General features: G+C 43.3%; 1 pseudogene; it reads right to left on the bottom strand.

Annotated features, from left to right (window-relative positions):
* Positions 1-5,007: 5,007 nt before the first annotated feature.
* LOC126261004 (5S ribosomal RNA) lies at positions 5,008-5,125 on the bottom strand (annotated as a pseudogene).
* Between the last annotated feature and the right edge of the window lie 8,712 nt (positions 5,126-13,837).

The raw sequence follows: 13,837 nt of genomic DNA, 5'->3' as shown, positions 1-13,837 counted from the left end.
TCTGTGTGCATTTTCTTTTACTGCTCAGACGTTGAAAAAAAAAAAAACACTGCAATTTTACTGTGATAAATGATCAAGACTGTCTTTATGGAGTGTGAGAAAATTTTAGCTTTTCACCAACATTGTATCAATAAGTGTGTGCATTTGATATCTTTGTTATTGTAATTATAAATTTTTTTTCAAATATGTATTGGCCAGTGCCCAGAACAATTCGTAAAATTTTTTGTGGGGAGCATGGGGGCTATGTAAGTATGCTGTTTAGGTTTTTATATTGGTAACGCCACGTAGCGCTCTGTATGAAAATCACTGTCTGTGCTGTGTGCAGTCTGGGGCATTGTTGGAATTTGCTATTGTAGTGTTGGCCAGTTGGATGTGAACAGCGCGTAGCGTTGCGCAGTTGGAGGTGAGCCGCCAGCAGTGGTGGATGTGGGGAGTGAGATGGCGGAGTTTTGAGAGCAGATGATCTGCACGTGTGTCCATCAGAAAGAATAAATTTGTAATACTGGATATCATTATATAATGACTTTTGAACACTATTAAGGTAAATACATTGTTTGTTCGTTATTGTTAGTCAGGGCGATTCTTTTGTAGGGGATTTTGGAAGTCAGACTGCGTTGTGCTAAAAAGAATATTGTGTGTTAGTTTAGCGATGATCAGAATAAGTAAAGAGAGAAATGTCTGAGTACGTTCAGTTTTGCTCAGCTTTTTGAAAATAAAATAACGTAAGGGCTTTACCAACACAGTAATTTATTAATTTTTCTTAGGGGACGTTTCAAGGGGAACAAATCATGTGTTTTACCGGGATGAGTCATTCCACCATGGGTGCTTCCGGATGCCATGAGGAACGCAGTGATTCATGACGCTACTAACGATGTACTTCGCTTTGTCTGGAAACAGATTCTCTCTGGTTTTGGGTGGCTAGGTGAAGTGGTAAGGACTACCAGTCTTGCTTGGGAAATCAAGGCGGAGCTCACCATTTGTAGCATCATCTACAGGACCAATTGTGGATACTGCGTAAAGAGCCGAGAGTCTCGGGAAGATCTGTGACTGTGGTAGGCTGTACACCCCTCGACTTGCACGATAAGGTGGTTGGATTTCAGGTTCCAGGTCTGGGATCCACCACACGCGGGAAGCGGCTACACAGGCAGCAGCGCCTAGTTTTTGGGTTAGAATGTCTCGACAAAATACACCTAACGGACGACGCAGTAGAACGATCAGTATTAACAAGGATGCGAAAATATATGCTTTTTGTAACAAGATAAGTAAGCCGTAAGAGCCATGTGTTCAGTGGCTCTAGATAACCATCTGCTGCTGTTGATGATGAGGGCCATGATGATGAGGATGATGATGACGTTTCAGGATATCCGTTACTACCTTGTACAACTACATGTATACTTTTTAAATCACACAGAAGTGCCTGGCAGAGGGTTCATAGAACCACCTTCACAATAATTCTCTATTATACCAATCTCGAACAGTGCGCGGAAAAAAGGAACACATATATCTTTCCGTGCGAGCTCTGATTTCCTTTATTTTATTATGTTAATCGTTTATCTCTATGTAGGTCGGCGTCAACAAAATATTTTCGTATTCGGAGGAGAAAGTTGATTTTCATTTCGTGAGAACATCCCGCCGCAACGAAAAACGCCTTTGTTTTAATGGTTTTCATCCCAAATACTGCATCATGTCAATGACTCTCTTTTCCCCAATTCTCGATAATGCAAAAAGTGCGATTCTTTGAATTTCGCTATGTACTCTGTTAATCCTATACGGTAAGGATCCTATACAGTGAGGTAGTAGTCCAAAATAGGACGGACAAGAGTAGTGTATGTAGTCTCTTTAGCAGATCGGTTGCGTCTACTGTTTTGCCAGTAAAACGCAGTCTTTGGTTCGTCTTCCCCACAACGTTTTCTATGTGTTCTTTCTATTATAAGACATTCGTAATTGGTATTTAGTTGAATTTACGGTCTTTAGATTTGACTGATTTATCGTGTAAGTGAAGTTTAACGGATTCCTTTTAGCACTCATATGGTCGTCCTCACACTTTTCATTATTTAGCGTCAATTGCCAATTTTTGCACCAAACACATATCTTTTCTAAATCGTTATGCAATTGGGTTTGATCTTCTGATGACTTTACTAGTCGATAAACGACAGCAACATCTGCAAACAACCTAAGACAGCTGCTCAGGTGTCTCCTAAATTGTTTACGCAGATAAGGAACAGCAGGAGGCCTATAACGAACTGTGACCTCTCTTACCGGAAATCACAGGCCAGTCACATAACTGAGCACGCAATCTGATTACAAGCCGCTTGTGAGGTACAGTGTCAGAAACCTTCTGGAAATCTAGAAATACGGAATCAATTTGAAATCCCTTTACAATAGCACTCAACACTTTGCGTGAGTAAAGAGCTACTTGTGTTTCACAAGAACGATGTTTTCTAAATCCATGTTGACTGTGAGTCGTTAGATCGTTCTCTTTGAGGTAATCCAAAATGTTCGAACATAATATTTGTTCCAAATATCGTGCTGCAAATCGACATGGGATTACCCATTTTGCCTTTTTTGAATACTGGTGTGACCCGTGCAACTTTGCAGTCTTTGGATACGTATCTTTCATCGCGCGTGTCACAGAAATGCCTCTGCGACGTGGTTACCGTCGTCACTGGCGGCGCAGTGTACCAGTGTATCGCAGATTGAAGGTGATTGATATTGACTTGGCTGGGCAGTTTAATAAACAGCAATTGATTGGAGGTCCAAATGATTTTCGTGGACTACATCTGAACTTTACCTGTGATGTTCAAGCAGTGTTTGGAGGTAGTACCTGGCTGACACTTGCTGTTGTGTGGGGCAATCAAGCAGAATATGGCGGCCTTGAAGCATTTCCAGATGCTAATATTTTGGCTTGGAAGACATGGAGTATTGCTGAGACTACAGGACTGTTGGCTAAACAGCCTTATGGTACTCTTGTTCCAAGCAAGCCATTTGTTTTGACTACGAGGAGCAAGAAGAAGTTAAATGCTGATGAGTACCTCTTTTTATAATAAACTAGAGATCGTGTCGTTGCAGCAGGCTCGCCAGAGACTAAGTCCCGTTCAAGGTCACCTGCATTAAGATGAGAAACTTACATAAGAAACAATACCCGCCCACCATCCCCACTCCTAAACACAGATAACTACCCAAACAGCATAACAATCATTTAATTGCATAATATAATCACGCTGATAAGGAGACCTCACTAACTGTGAGGCCATTTTCTAGGAAGGCCTTCGGCTGTGCGTCTGAGAAGGACTTTGAGGTTTTATTCTATTGAGGCTTTAAAACATCACCCTAACATCTGCTAAACATGCGGCTGCTACAAAAAAATTAACAGCAACGGCCGAAAGCAGTCCCTTATCAGCGCCTATTGCGCAAACGGAAGTGAATTATTCTGCAACATGTTGCAGCAGGCTCACCAGAGACTAAGTCCCACAAAAGGTGAATAAATTTTTTTAATAAAAAAAGGGAGGGAGATAAGGAAAAGAGATAAGGAAAGAACACACTTTATTGTCTATAATAAATCATACAATCACCGTTGATCTTTATTTTACAATTGCCATTGCCGACTTTCGCCCATAAAAAGAGGTACTCATCAGCATTTAACTTCTTCTTCCTTCTCGTAGTCAAAACAAATGGCATGCTTGGAATAAGAGTACCATAAGGCTGTTTAGCCAAGAGTCCTGGAGTCTCAGCAATACTCCATGTCTTCCAAGCCAAAATGTTAGCATTTGGAAATGCTTCAAGGCCACCATAATCTGCTTGATTGCCCCATACAACAGCAAGTGTCAGGCAGGTACTACCTCCAAACACTGCTTGAACATCACAGGTAAAGTTCAGATGGAGTCCACGAAAAACATTTGGACCTCCAGTCAATTGCTGTTTATTAAACCGCCCAGCCAAGTCAATATCAATCGCCTTCAAACTGCGATACACTGTACACTGCGCCGCCAGTGACGACGGTAACCACGTCGTAGAGGCATTGCTGTGGCACGTTAACACAAGTGAACGTAGCGAGCCAACGCCCAGCGGGACACCCAGAGCTATGCGTCCGCACTCCTCGACGTTCGCACAGCGAATGACGCTCCTTGCTGCGGCGCAGCTGGACCCCAGTAGCGCTTATCGCAACCACAACTTTCCGTCGCCACGCGCTCCCACAGCGCCAGCGCGCCGTATCAGTCCCGACCGCCGCGACCGGAAGTGAATTTTTCTACAACACGGGCCTAGTAATACTAGGGCCCGTGTTGCCCGGCAGCCTCGTCCAGCGGCTAAGTCCCGTTCAACCACGTCAAAGAATTCTTTTCACAAAAGTGGTAACTAGAATTATGTGCTAAGTTCACACACGTACATATTGCAGGTATGTTTATGCAGCTGGGATTATTAACAACCGCCTAACGGTATATTTTTTCACTTAAGAAATTTGATGTCCACAATCCGTGTTCACATACACAACGCTAGAAGGAAATATTTGTATGGACTTGGCACAGAAAGACGTGAAATGCGTGGTACAGATGTCTGGGGTGGGTTGCTTCTGCAGTGGTAGAATGAAGCCCATGAGGATACTGAACGATACTGTCTCAAGAAAAGGCGGTGACGACATGATTTATATTACGAAATGATAATAGTGTAGTATTCATGGTTTTATCATCTCACGATATCAATTTTATTTTTCGCCTAACATGATGTTGATAATACTTGATAATGAAGCTGATGGTGGTCAGATGACTGACGCAAAAAAATGGTTCAAATGGGTCAAAGCACTATAAAAAAGCACTCCGTCTTCAGGCCACGAGTGGCCTACCGGGACCATCCGACCGCCATGTCATCCTCGTTGGAGGATGCGGATAGGAGGGGCGTGTGGTCAGCACACCGCTCTCCCGGTCGTTATGATGGTATTCTTGACCGAAGCCGCTACTATTCGGTCGAGTAGCTCCTCAATTAGCATCACGAGGCTGAGCGCACCCCGAAAAATGGCAACAGCGCATGGCGGCCTGGATGGTCACCCATCCAAGTGCCGACCACGCCCGACAGTGCTTAACTTCGGTGATCTCACGGGAACCGGTGTATCCACTGCGGCAAGGCCGTTGCCTCTAAGCACTATGGGACTTAACATGTGAGGCCAGCCGGTCAGTGTGACCGAGCGGTTCTAGGCGCTTCAGTCCGGAACCGCGCTGCTGCAACGGTCGCAGGTTCGAATCCTGCCTCGGGCATAGATATGTGTGATGTCCTTAGGTTAGTTAGGTTTAAGCAGTTAAGTTAGGTTTAAGTAGTAAGTCTAGGGGACTGATGACCTCACATGTTGAGTCCCATAGTGCTTGGAGCTATTTGAACCATGTGAGGTCATCAGTCCCCTAGACATAGAACTAGTTAAACCTAAATAACCTAAGAACATGACACACATCCATACCCGAGGCAGATTCGGACCTGCGACCGCAGCAGCAGCTCGGTTCCGGACTGAAGCGCCTAGAACCACTCGGCCACAACGGCCGGCGACTAACACTAGTTGTATAAATAATTTTACCAGCAGCTCAAGGTGGTGATGTGATATTTTTCAAGAAAACTTCATTAACAGATATACGAGGGGCGTTCAGAAAGTAAGCTCCGATCGGTCGCGAAATGGAAACGACTATGAAAATCCGATAAAGCTTTGCACAGATGTGTTGGGTAGTGTCTCTAGTATAACCCCAGTTAGCATCACGTCGCTCTTCTCATTTCTGAGCTCGCAGTGAGTGCGTAAAGATGTCTAGAAAATAGTGTCTGCCGCCAAGTACGAGGGCCTGGTGAGAAATTTCGCCTGAAGCTATGCAGCTAACATTACATAACTGTCGTGCTGTTTCTTCTTCAAGACAATTCTCAGCCGCATTCTGCAGGGGCAATGAAGATCGTTTTCAAATGTAAATGTTATATTACCCACAATACAGTCCGCAATTGTCTCCCCCTGAGTTTCATCTCTGGTCACATGAACCGCTGTCTTTGAAGACAACATTTTGACACAGACAACGAGGTGTAGGCCAGCGTGGAGAATTGGCGGAAAGCACTGGCGGCTGCCTTCTATGATGAGGCTATTGAAAAGTTGGTACAACGCTATGACACAAAAGTCTAAGTCAGAACGGCGACTACGTAGAGAAGTAGCTGAAAGGTGTAGCTAATTGTTACAAGTAAAACAGTTCTGATGTTCACTGTGGTTTCAATTTGGCAATCAATCGGAGCTTACTTTCTGAACAGGCCTCGTACATTCCATTAGAAAACAAGCTACAGTGGCAATGCCCCCTTGACGTGAGCTGAAGCAGCTAGTACGGCAGTGCTGACGCGTTCGCCGGAATTTTGCATCGCGTCGGCATGACTGCAAGTCAGGGCAGGGCGCGCAGACGGACGTGGAGTTTTCCCGCGATTCTTGTAGAGGAAGACAACCCCCAGCTGCGGTGTCCGCCCTTGTGAGCCCAGGCATATAGCGTCAGATTGCCTGCGCAAGCGCAGGAAGCAGAACGGTTGCACCGCTCGACTCAGGATCGCCTGCGCGCCAGTTCAGAGTGCTGGCTGCAGCTGAAGCGATCCCAAAGGTGGCCCGACAGATGGAAAGTGCCAAATCCACGGTAGAGGACTTACGAACAGCAGTAAAATCGTCGTTGCTGAAGCCCATGTCTTGGCAGTGGTTGCTTGCAAAACGATGCCGCAACATCGCGTGGCATAGTCCTCGACTTGTAAATGGTGCTGCCAGAATGAGATGCCTTTGGCTAAAAGTGAGAGGTATTTATACAGGTTCGCTGCGCACTTGTTATGCCGAGGCGCCGATTCCAACCATGTACACCAAGCAAGCCCCTGGTCAGAAGGCGTAGTGACTGTCCCGCCATAGCTGTGGTCGCCCCGCCCTTCTGCCTTTCTGCTGTATTGTCAGTACTGCAGGTGTTGGCCTCTGGCCCACAAAATGAAAACAGGTTGGTGGTGTTGCAACACGTGACGTAACAGTGCTGTGATCAACTCCGCATTCGATGGCTTCGATGGCCATTTTGCAACTGCCATGGCAGCGTTGGCGCTCAGTAACAATGACAAATACTGACAGTGCTACAGCAGCTGTAAAACTCTTTGACAATTTACCCATGGAAATAAAATGTCTGACAGACAGCAGAACCGTTTTCTCCGTAACTCCTTCTGTGCAAAAGAGGAATCATAGAGATAATCAGGCATTAAAAATTGGAAATGCCTAGCATGTTCCATGTCCTAATGCTTCTGCTGAATTTGATCTGTGGAACAAGAAACTAACTAACTATCAAGGTGGTGTATCAGTGATGACTCCAGGGCACTTGGGCCTCCAAATGTCAGCTGAAGATCGTCATGTGCCCATCAGATGCCCTCCCTACAACTGATGCCCCATCGTTAACAGTCCCATTTCAGCCTTATCAATAATGTCATCATTAAGTGGCAAGCTGAGGCCTCCCCCTCTTCTACCTCACCACTCACCCAGCGTCCTCCAATCACAGCATAGTATTTTCAAACACATTAAATAAACAGCCAGTCACAATGTAGCTCCAGAGAACCCATCTTCGATGTATTCGAAATTATCTGAATGATATGAATTATTTTGTTCAAAACCATTTATCCAAAAAGTTATGTGAAGTGTGTAATTTGCATTATTTCCATATCGAAAATAATTGAGCGCGCGCGCGCACACACACACACACACACACACACACACACACACGTACGTACGTGCATACACCCACACACATTCACACAAAACCCATATTCTCACACACACACACACACACACACACACACACACACACACACACACACACACACTGCGTTATGACACTACGGTTTCACCAGCACTTATGAATGTCAAAGGTTACACACACAGTCTTATGATGTTACAATGTAAGTCGCACTTATGAACGTCCGAAGTTCAATCTCTGTACCATACTTGGCGGAAAGCACCACACACACTGACATAAGATATCTTCTACATCTACACTGCTCTACAATATCTGTGAAGAATTACGATGTTTTTCCAGCACCTACAATATCCGGAAAGAAAATCAATGACACAAAGCTGTAATGTTTGTGTGAAGTATCATAATGTTCCGTCATCAAACAATGGGTTCAAATGGCTATGAGCACTACGGGACTTAATTTCTGAGGTCATCAGTCCCCTAGAACTTAGAACTACTTAAACCTAACTAACATAAGGACATCACACACTTCCATCCCCGAGGCAGGATTCGAACCTGCGACTGTGTCGGTCGCGCGTTTCCAGACTGTAGCGCCTAGAACCGCTCGGGCACTCCGGCCGGCTGTTTTGTTATCACACACACACACACACACACACACACACACACACACACACACACACATCAATAAAAAGTGTTGCTTAAAACGTGATTGTGAACTCTCAAATGAAGTACCCCAGTGACATTTTCACGCTGATATCATTACAGAACACATGTAGCTAAAAGTAAGAAAAAAGTAAGAAGCTAAACAGAGAATTGATATTTCATGTTTAGGCCTAAATGAGGCAGTGTACAAAAAGAAACATGATAAAACTTATAACTGTAGAAAACATACGAGTATATTGGCTAAAATACTACACTAAGCAGGCGAACACACATACAGATAGGTAGTCTGAGTTACAGAAAGCTCCCAGTAGATTTCAGTTAATTCTGTTCGGCAGGGAACAGATAGGTGATTCAGTTTGAGAACCAGCATTTAAAAGAGCTTTGGATGACTTTAATCAAATAAGTAGGAATTTTTAATATTACGGGAGAGGTAGCAACAAAATTACTATTCACGTTGATGTGTAAAATCTATGAGACTGGAGATTACCGTAAGACTTTCGGAAAAACATAATTTACACAGTTCACCTGACTGCAGGAACCGACAATTGCGAGAACTATCGCGCAACCAACTTAACAGCTCTTCCATTGAAGTTGCTGACAATAATAATACACAGAAGAACGGAAAAGAAAATTGAGGATGTATTAGCTGGCGATTAGTTAGGCTTTAGGAAAGGTAAAGGCACTAGAGAAGCGGTCTCACGTTGAGGCTATAGTGGAAGCAAGACCGAAGAAAAATCGAGACACGCTCATTGCGTTTCTCGATATGGAAAAAAAAAAAAAAAAAAAACGCAGAAACGCCTGTGCTCACATCCCCGCAGATATGATTTTGTCCTGCGTACGGTCATTTGAGAAGTGGATCACTAAGTGCATTGAAGTTGCTGGTACTACGTTCGAACACTTACTCTAATTGGAAAAGCAGAGTAGCGTTCGCCTCGAGCGACGGCCATAGTTGCGCGTCGAGCAGTACCCTGTTCAATACATGAGAGGAATAGAACGTTGCGAATGGGGTTTACAAGTAGAAGTTATAAAATACAGGCCTGTCCTACCCTCGCCGCATGGAGATGGCGTCCCACGTGACATTGGATATTCAAGGGCTATTGAGTATCACGTCGTAAGTTACGATTTTTTTTACCCATTTCTATTCCTCCGATTACAGCGTCATCTACCACGAAACGAAGAAAATGTACCAGACAAAACGTATGTAGATTTTGTCGTAGAATCATAATCTGCAATTAAAAACAGGGATTGCCATTGAAGATTTCAAAGCCGCCCGCCACCCGCGCACAGAGTGGAGTGGGGGTCGATTGTGTTATCATTGGGTGCCCCCGCCGAGACAAACAAATTGGAATTATAATTTCTTTGACTTGATGTGTATAGATAGCGATGTGGGCCGGACTGGACAGTTATAAACGGTAATTTTCCCGAGAATTTGTACTAAGTAGTTTGAAATGCCCAAAATTTGGACATTTACAAAAAAGTACTTTTTTAGGCTTTTACTGCTAGAATGTATAATTTACCAATAAAAATACGGTATAATTTACCGATTTAAATAAGGGATGAGATGATACTCTCGATACTGAAAGTTAGTAAATGTTTACATTTACACCTATGTATATCATTCATTGCCTTTTTTTTTTTTACTAGGAACGAAAGGAAAGAAGAGAGAAGAACGCTTTTATTCTTTTTCCTACCACTCCAACTTCCTGCACGAAACAGGGACTCATGTTGATGGCAGCTGCTTATCTTCCCCACCCCCATCCCCACCCCCCCCCTCTCTCTCTCTTTCTCTCCCCCTCACACACATACACACATACACACACACACAGAGAGAGAGCGTTGAGAAGCTGTGTAGTGATAGCCAGTATCAAAAAGAATGAACATTACTGTAGGTGATTATTGATAACTTATGGAACAGCTGGTATGTGTTTCTCGATGACAAATGTACCTTTAATTGTTAAACTGATATCAGATGTAATCAGTTGTAGCAACATTTGAGTCAGACTATAGTTCTGTATTGTGCTCTTTTCTTTACCTACTTCCGTATGACTACACTGCTGTGAAGATAATTTTAATCCCATTTAAGCTCTAAAAAGTTATGTTTACAGCCCAATTTATTTCCTCTAATAACTCTTGCCTAACTGTCAAGCTGCTTTTCAACTTGATTACCCAACAATAAAACAAGCAGTGTTGCAAAACGCCTCTTCCAATACAAAATATCAGTTTTTTTTATATATAAGCACTGCTTGCACAGGCATTTATGAATTTTGGGCATATTCCCAGGCATTTATCTTGGGCATATGCCCCAACATGTAAATTATATATATGTGTGTGTGTGTGTGTGTTTGTGATTGGGTGGATGGTTGTGTGTGCTTTATTGACGTATTTCAGACACGAAAAAACGACAAATTACGTAGTTTGCTGGATGAATATTTTGAACATGCCACAAAAATTAAGATTGTTTTGATACTTTTTAGCATGGTCAAAATGGCTGCTATATGGCAACAATATGATTGTCTCTTCAATGACAGCAAATATCCAATGACTTGCTCTTTCTTTAATATTTGGTGAAACTCTAGGCTCTGATTGATGGAGGGGAGCGGGGAGAGGGATGGGGAAAGGGTAATGGTGAGTGTGGATTCCTATGTGGTGATGATAACGTCACGAATAAGGGTGATGATGTCACCAATAAGGGGGCGTGGTTTGTGTTATCAGTGGTAGCGTTATGTGATGGACATGTGATTATTTTCATCAGAAGTTTGAAGGTCAAAGTCTAGAAAATGGAACATGTCCTATGGAGATTTACTGGAACTTTCGACTGCATATCATTCTAAATGATCGTCACTATGGTGACGTTGATCTAGCATGTCTTTCAACAAATGCGGCGTGAGCTGACAGCGTCTGCAGGGAATAGAGACCAATGCTGATCCAGGTCCGATTTGGTCCAGAATTTAACATCAGTGACCTTGATCGTCATGTCACATTTTCATGACCCCTGTCCTGAGCGGTCTACCAGAACACAGCAAAAGTATGTCTCAGCAAAGTCTCATATTAGGTATTTACTGGAGTCTCTTGTCTCACTTGGTGTTCTGCAAAAATGTTCCGTCCTTACTGCAGTCGCACAGCCCACGTTTAAGGATGGCCAGTTGCAATATTTATTAGCAACATTTCTTGCTCTTAAATAACCCCTTGGTTTTCCTTGTTAAAAGCTCACTTTTGATGAAGTTGTTAAAGGTTTCCTTTCCAAATGTGCCAGTAACGACTCACAGCAGGAGTACGAGTATGCAGAAGTATGCCGTCACCCTTCACGTTCTGCAAAATTTCTATTCTGGGCTTGCCCTCTGCTTTGATTAACAAGCTCAGGTTATGAGTCCCATCAACCGAATCATTTGCTGGCGAAAGACAAAGTATGTTCTCTCTTAAAGTATTCCAGAGTAGTGATTCAGACCGACTATTCCAAATTAACGCCGTAAGATTCCAGGCTTTATAGAGTCGTTGTCTGGTCTCTGGACAGAGTTAAAGCTCATCCATTAAGCTCAACTACTGACCTGCAAACCAACAACACATTCGATACTTCTCGTGCAACTCCAATAGCACTCGCAGAGGCACCTTTGGCTCCAACTTTGTACAGACATGTTACGTGCACCATGGTGTGGTTGTATGAGAAACACCCCGTACTCGACTCGTTGAAAGAGCTCTCTTACATTTTGCACTATCTGTGTTGCTCGTGCGCCAGTGGGAGGCTACAAGGCCTTTCTTAACAATTATTATTCAACATTTGAGACATTAGATGTTACCTGTTTGGCATACTCCCTCCATTGCCCTTGTTCTAGATGGATGGCATGTAGAATGCTGTATCAGAATAGCAGCCATTGTTGATTATGTATTAAGAGCAGGTCAAATTAGGAGCAGCGCTGCATCATCGGGAACCGTTTACTGAGCTACAAATTTGAGAAGACAGGTTCCCATCACGGTATAGGAAAGGAATGACCTGCGTCCATCTTCACATCACGCGGTGAGTGCCTAAATTCCAAAACTCGACTGCTCTGCCTCTGGATATAGCCGTTCTGCTCGAACACAATCATTAGGTATTACACCTCCTGTGTTAAGCTGCCAGTGCAAGGGATGACGTACGCTCTTCGTACCATCATTTTAAGGACCTCCGTTTGTTCATATGGTGGATGGCAGCTTCTCGTTGGTAGATGCCAAGTGGGTGAGTCCGAAATTTCAAATTCATTCTGTAGACCAGAAGATCCAAAAATAAAGTACTTCCTTTACTTCGAATTTCCGCAACTAATGCGATGTTGGCATGAAGAAAACAAAAAATTTAATCTTTCTTATGTAAGTTTGCTTTGGTATTAGCTGTTTGTCTTAGCAACAATATCTCTTCTGGAGATTTCGTTAAGGAGGGTGGACGAAACATTGCATCGTATCGATCTATCGATCTTAAGGTACCGCAGCAAACTCGAGTAAATTCCATAAATTGTCATGAAGGGAAAGGCCAATTTAGTAACATCAAAATTACAACACATGCATATGTGTGTGTGTGTGTGTGTGTGTGTGTGTGTGTGTGTGGGTGGGTGGGTATATGTGGGTGTGTGGCTGGGTGGGTGGGTGGGTCGATGCGTGTGAGTTGGGTGCTAAACAGTGTGGTCGTCAACGCCACGTCTCAAGATCGTGATACTGGTTGGTGAGTACTTGCTCTTGTTAAAACAAAAAGCAAAAGCGTTAAATACAGCCACGAGTGGGATATGCAACGGACTGCACCTGACGTTGAAGATAAGTGTGTGCTTACATCGAAACTGGTCCAGTCACATCCAAAACACAAGCATTAGGATAGGATCTTCCCCCCCCCCCCCCCCCGCCCCCTCATTCGCTAAGACTCAACATCAGGAAGAGATATCAGTCACACACTCTTTTCGAGTGATAGGTATCATGATCAGTAAGTCACTTCTTGCAAGAAACAAAGCAAACTGAAACACCAGTTTTGCACTAGATTTAACGCTATCCTCGCATCAAAAACTTAAACAACTAACAGGAACATAATTGACTTTGTAAGTTGTTATTTCCACGCAGAGCTTGTTTACCATACTATGCTCTGAGTAGGAGGCGATAGTGCTGTATCTACGTGTTCATTAAGGTTTACCCCACAGAAGCAATCGTGTAAGCAGAAGACAATACAACAGTATCCCCTCAGAATGAATTGGCACTCCTGCAATGTTCTTCATCTTTTATTCCTCGATAATAGGAAATAACGGTATTTGATGCTTGTTATAGCGATGTGTGATCATGATGTATAAAATGCCACGTGCCATGTATGTTATAAAACAATTTTATTTTCAGGTATTCAGATGTTCAGCTTATGTACCGCGGTGACAGTTCCATATTTAATAAATAAATAAGTTACAGTAAATTTCAGATGTTGTGATCATACAGCGCATTTAGAATGGTGCAGACTGTGTATGAAATAA

The sequence above is a fragment of the Schistocerca nitens genome, chromosome 5 (genome assembly GCF_023898315.1).
Source record: "Schistocerca nitens isolate TAMUIC-IGC-003100 chromosome 5, iqSchNite1.1, whole genome shotgun sequence".
Taxonomy (NCBI): Eukaryota; Metazoa; Arthropoda; class Insecta; order Orthoptera; family Acrididae; genus Schistocerca; species Schistocerca nitens.
The sequence above is the reverse complement of the archived record's forward strand: the minus strand, read 5'-3'. Positions and strand labels throughout refer to the sequence as shown.